The sequence below is a fragment of the Corvus brachyrhynchos genome, unplaced genomic scaffold, assembly GCF_000691975.1.
Source record: "Corvus brachyrhynchos isolate BGI_N302 unplaced genomic scaffold, ASM69197v1 scaffold70, whole genome shotgun sequence".
In the NCBI taxonomy this organism is placed as follows: domain Eukaryota; kingdom Metazoa; phylum Chordata; class Aves; order Passeriformes; family Corvidae; genus Corvus; species Corvus brachyrhynchos.
The window spans coordinates 2,174,696-2,180,941 of NW_008236217.1; the positions used below are offsets into that span (position 1 = coordinate 2,174,696).

The 6,246-nt window shown below is 42.5% G+C and overlaps 1 long non-coding RNA gene across 2 annotated transcripts in view; it reads left to right on the plus strand.

Moving 5' to 3' along the window:
• Positions 1 to 6,246, plus strand: part of LOC108449397 — a 12,028-nt gene that overhangs the window by 5,297 nt on the left and 485 nt on the right. The window contains exons 2-4 of one of the 2 annotated variants that reach the window (XR_001865577.1): positions 2,272 to 2,315; positions 5,000 to 5,067; positions 5,641 to 5,727. This is a non-coding gene — a long non-coding RNA (uncharacterized LOC108449397). Of the gene's footprint in view, positions 1 to 2,271; positions 2,316 to 4,999; positions 5,728 to 6,246 lie in introns of both variants that reach the window. The other variant, XR_001865575.1, reaches the window with a different exon arrangement.

Sequence of the window (6,246 nt, forward strand, 5' to 3'; positions counted from 1 at the left end):
TGCACCTTACGTGCTTAGAGCAACAGTCCTGCCCCACTCTCTGCACTCCTCCCTGAGCTGCAGGGAGCAAAGAAAGCAGCAGGGGTTTTGGCAGCCTGGATATGGTGAGGCAATATATTGCCATTCTCCAACTAGTCACTTAGAAATGCCTCTACAAGGTATCCATGTCACAACTGATGCTAGTTGGCACTTATGTTGTCAGTCTTGAAAGAGGCTAAAAGCTGAGTTACAGACAGGAGATAACCCAAAAGTGCTTGTCCAGTTCAGACATGAGATGTGATCGTTGCACAGAGTGAGTGAATTCCTACTCTGGCTGCTCAAGCTCCACATGTCCTGTGTGACTGTGCACAGTGCTGCTGTGTCAGGGCTGGCACTGGGGAGGCTCTCATGAGCTCCAGGTCCGTGTCAGTAAAACAAAAAAAACCCCTAAGGTTTCTGGTGAGTTTACCAGCTTGAATTACCATAGCAGTGGGAACTGAAGGCTCCGATGTTTACAGTAGTTCATTGTAAGTGCATGTAGAGAGGTGAACATCACATGTGGCAGGAGAGATTATCTGGGGTGGCTTCTCTTACTAATACTGCTGGATGCAATCAGCTCATGAAAGCAAAGCAAATTCCAAAGCAAATTTCCAGGGTTCACACAATTATTTTGTGGATGAAAAGACCTTGCCATTTAAACACTTCAGGAAATGATCTCACTTCCTCCTGGAAATTTTCAAAGACTGAAGAGCAGTTATATTTTTTGGCCACTTACATGTCCTCCATTTCCAGGTGTTAGAACATCACACAAGACTCAGCTGTATGGCCTGTCCAGCTCCTTCTTGGGAAAAAATTGTTCATGGTGGTCTTTTGCCAGGTTCATTAAAACTTGAGGTCTGAGAAAACATGGTTATAGACCTGGATGTTGATCAGGGGAGGGGCTAAAATGGAAGGACACCAAAATGGGAGGCAGAGAAACTGAGAATATTCTTACTGTTGTGTTATTCAAATCAGGCAAAAAAAAATGCTGTGAATCTTGGAGGAAATTTTATTTACAGCACTTTTTCTAAACCAAGGTGGTGGGCATATCTGGAAAGAATTTAGTGGCCAAATTCCTAGGAACCAACCTCTAGGAATCACCCCCATTGCTTTATCTTGTGCTTTAACTGTGTTTTCATTGTCTGGTCAAGTTTAATATCCCAGAAACTAGGACTCATTAGAGTAACTGCCTCATCCCTATGAATCATCTCTTGTCCGTGGATTGGGCTTTGATAAACATAAGAAATACGCTATTTTATAGGAGAGGCCCAAAGACACTTCTCGCATTGCCTATTGCTAGGAATTTTTTTTTCCAAGTGCCAATTATGAATTTATTTTCATTAGTGTAAGAATGTCTTGGTTAAAAAAGAGTTTTTAGACCGGGCTCTTCTCCCAGCTGAGGTAGCACCAAATGAACAGGTCTGTGCAAAAGTGCCCTTTTTTGAGCCTGTTTGTATGAAGCATCCAGAGGTTTGAAACAAAGCAATCAGTCACACACATAAGCCTGTTCTGGTGGACTTCAGCCAGGTCATTAACATAACAAAGAAAATATGTGCTTATTCAGATTCTATTTATTATCCATATTTCATAACTTCTAGAGAGGGAATTGCTTGAATAATGGCAGTAATAATATATTAGTAAAGTTGCTTGTTTTAATCTTCGATGCGATCTGACAGCAGAAAAATACTGTCCAGTGTCTTAAAGTGTGTGTTTGTATGTGTTGGGGGGGATATGAAGAAAGGTGTATCTGTCTCAAATGTCATAGAAGCACTTACTAAAAATACTGTTAAGTGCTCAGTGATGTAGAGCTCACAAGAATATTTTCCCTTTTTTTTTTTCCTTTCTTTTGCTTCTCTTTCCTTTTTTTGGCCTTCTTCACTGTCAGCCTGAAGAGCTCCTCTCCAGTTTTCTAGTTCAGCGCTGTGGTCTCTGGCCTCAGGCATCTTTGCAACAGTGAAAGCCCTGTAGAACACTTGAGGGTTTTGCCAGCACCCACCTAGGAGTGCAGCCTGTATAGGGTTTGTGTGGATTGCTGCCCAGCAGTTAATGCACAGGCATGGAGGTAACTCAAAAAAGGCTATTGAGAAAAGCCAGTAGGCTGCAGTAAGAAAGATTCAAATCTACATGGAAGTGCCCTGGAATAATGTCTATATGCCAGCAAAGACACCACTTTCACTAGCTTGACTTGTATTTCTTTAAAAATAAATATCCAATAACTTTTTACTGACAGGTTTTCGTATCATTCTTCTACAGGTACTGGAAACACAGGAGCTCAAGTAAAGCAAGAGTTCTGTGAGGTGCTTTCCTCTTCATTTTTCTAAGTTTTCTATAAATAGTACAGCTTGGGAATTGCTGATGCCTAATTAAATAGCTGGGCTGCTGCAGTTTTCCTATACAAGAGATTATATTTTTTTAAGGATTTCTTTTTCTGTAATTGCCCATAGCAGATGGTTAGAATTTGGCATCTGGAGAGATGTTGATCTACAGATATACCTTGTCTTCACCCACAACAGTCTGTTCTAGAATTAGCTCACTTATAAACTGCTACAGATGTTATTTTCCTTCATTAACCTTCTCCAAAGTTGGCAGCATCCCAAAAGAATATGGGAACATGGCCATGGCTAGGTGCAGGTTTCAACACCTGCAGATACAAAGGGTGGTGAAGGATGGAGAGAGAGCTAAAGCCTGCACGCACCTCTCAAACCTTCCAGGCAGCTGGGTTGGGGTTTGGCCATCTGGGCTGACTTCCAGAGGCAGCAGCCCTTGCTGCAGAGGGGCACTGCTGTCCATGGGCTGGTCTGGAGAGCAGAACTCTGCCTCTGATCACAGGAGCCCAGCCCCACAGAGGCACACGAGGGTGTGAGAGAGAAGGCTCACTACTGTCTAGTGGAAAAAATTGTTTGAACACTCTTCTGCTTGAAAATGTTGGTTCTGCCCTGTTGAAGATGGGGGTACATTGCAGTCACATATGGTTTTGTCCCAGGACCTTTGCCTCCTGCAGTACAGTGGCCGGCCACATAAAAGTGCAGAAATAACATAGCTAAGGACAGGCTCTGTATTTTTGTTTGATTTTTAATGACTTTGTTGTACAACACAAACTATTGTCTTCAAAATGACTAGACAGCACGCAGTATGGTAAAGTGGATGAAACTATCAGAATAACTTCAGAAATAATAATATCACAAGTAACTTCTTGTACCATACCCGAAGGGATGCTGGTGAGATAATAGCAATAATCAATGTGAGTACCTTACAGGTACAATTTATCCTGCACATATAAATGTAAATACAAATGTAAAGGCCTTATTTTTGTTCTTTCACTGATTCAGAACATTATTTTCTTTATCTATGGGAAGTTATTCACCCTCTCATCCTGTGTTTCTCAGATTGGCCAGGATCCAGGGACTAGGTCTTTTGCTGTACCAGGAATGCTTCCCCAGGAAACTCAAGATGTTTTAGCTTGTACTAGAGCCTACTTAGGACCTTCTCAATTGTCCCTTTTTAAGAGAGGGAAGGGTAGAGTGTAGGATTTGGGGTGGTGTTTGAAACAGGGGTCCAAGTAGGGATTATTAAGACACCGACTTAAAAACACCAGTTTAGAACCTGAAACACCCCAAAGTAAAAAGCAAGATACTGTTTTCAGGGCGCTGGTGGCCATGCTGCTTTGCCACCTTGTGTAATGGACACACAAGGACATATGAGAAAAAGTGCGCCTGACTAAGGGATCCTTGCTTTATTTTAGGAGGGAAGTGGTGAACACAACATAAACAGGTACAAGATCAGCTGTGCTGGTCTTTGGCTCTGATTCAATCCTACCATGGATTACAGAGGCAGAAAACACTGTAGATATAGACACACTGTAAGGTCTGGCATTTCTCCTTAGGAGCATCCAGACAACAACCTCTGGTGAACTAAGGGCTTTCCACAGTACAGCACTTGCAGCATCTCCATCAGGACATCTGTATTCTCAGCAAGAGTGAATCATCTCTTATGAGTCACTTATGTTGCTCTTCCTTTGCAGACTGACCAGGTCTGGCTCTCCTTAGGGAGAGCTGATTCATAAATGGTGAGACTCAAGTGGAGCACAGCAGCTGCCACATTTGACCTCTGGGTCAAGCAGGGCCAAAGAGTTTCTCCTGCCTCAGGTCCAATGAGCTGTGGTCAGTTTAAGCCTCTGCTGTTCTTACAGGCTGAGATGATATGACCATGTCTTTTCCAAATTTGTACAGGCATCTTCAGTTTCTGATTGTGGTACGACAAAGCATGTTTATGTATGATGAGGCTTGCAAAGCGGGCAGAAGTGCTCCAAGTATGATGCTTGAAGGCATGCTCCATCCACAGCAATTACTTAATTACTAGGTACATGTCTCCCAAGTCCATGTGACACACACTGAAAACTGGCTCAATTTGAGCCATAAATAATATAACCAAGTCCATTTGATGAGACAGAAACAAAAGTAATGGAAAAAAAATTGAGTCATATATTAAAAATGCTACCTTGGGTGTAATAAATTTCATCAGAAAACACAGAGCGCAGATGATAATCATTGCTGCTCTGGAAAGACCAAAAAATTCTGTTCACTCAGGGTGTTGATAAAGGGAACTCAAAACTCATAAGGCCATGTTCTGGGCTGGCTATTTTTCAGGAAGACAATAATTTCTTTTTGGTCCTACCTGAATTTAATGAAGAACGGGTTCAGAAACACAATTTAGATTATCCTTCCACTATGTAGTTTGTATTAGGGTTATACATTGCTGCTATTACTCAGTTCTCTGAATATTGCAGTTGACTGAGCACATTAGACAATGAGAAGCATTGCATTCCAGGAGCCTGTTGTTCTTATCCAAATTCAAATGGATTATGGAATATTACAACATTCTTCAAGGCAAAGATAATGGGAAGGATTAAAATGTTTAGTTACTGCAGCCTCAGTTGTGAGGCACCAGGACACAAAAGTAACCAGTTTTTGGTATCTTCTAGGAAGCTCCTTGGGTCATCGGCTGTGGAGCTGACACTCCTGTGCAGGTGGGAAAGGGAGAGCTGGGCAGGTGAGTGATCAACTCCACTTGGCCAAACTACTGCAATGGAAAATGAAGATCTGGCATCCGTTTGCCAACCTAATGAGAAATAAAGGGCTGGGCCCAACTTTTCCAGAAGGAAAAAGTATCCAGTTTGCATAAGAAAAACAGATCTATGTCTAAACCAAGTATCTCCCCAAAGAGAAGGTCTGGATTTATTCAACCATTCCCAAAAGGCAGAACAGCTGGTCACACAGGTATGCAGCAGTCCCTAAACCTGATCTCTGCTGAGGTCAGCAGTCAACAGGGTGGGGTCAAGGCTTTCTGGTGGTATCTTTCTAGTGGTATTGGGTAAATATATCTCCATATGATGACTAGTGACCAACAGACAATAACCAAGTGTATATTTTTATTGACTAATTAATTAATTACATGGCTCTCACTTAGAGGAGCTCTCAGGCTGAGTATGTGAGCAGGCTGGCATGTACATTTGAGCTGGCTGAGGTTTGCACTGTGGCAGCTGCAGCAGCATGCTGATGCCTGCGTTACTTTCCTCACACCCTGCACGTACCTTCTCCCAATCCAAGTACTTTGACATTCCAGCATGCTGCCTCAAAGCCAACCAAGCTGACAGTGTTGACAAGATGGTTGTGTTTGACCCCACTGGCTGCAGGACATGCACCACCCCAGGTATGGAGAGGCTTTCATTTCCATACTCCTGCATTCCTCCTTGTACACCCAGAGTGAGGGCCTGGCATAAGAGCCTTTGCTCAATCAAAATTGATTCAGAGCACAGTGTGGACTGAAAATTAATTCCTTGAAGTCTCTGATTTAAGGCCAATATAAATCAGGTGTATTTTTAATAAGAAGAAGATTATGGAAATAACCAAATATTTGTGCTTGGTACCTGAGTGCTTTGCACTTTATAAGCACAGTTGTGGTAATTGTATACAGAAAGGAGCTGCCATACACAAATATATTGGACCACGGTCGTGTTTTAGCTCTCTGTTAACCTTCTGGATTTACAATGATGCTGTCCTTGTCACTTTTTGCTGACAAATGGGGCCAGAGATATAGTATCAGAGCCATCAGCTCAGGCTGTGGCTGTACATCTGACTGCAGACAGCTCAGATTGACATTAGCCCCATCAGTGCACCCGGCAAGATGTGTGTTGTGCAAACAGGTCGAACAAGTCAAATTTTTAAATAG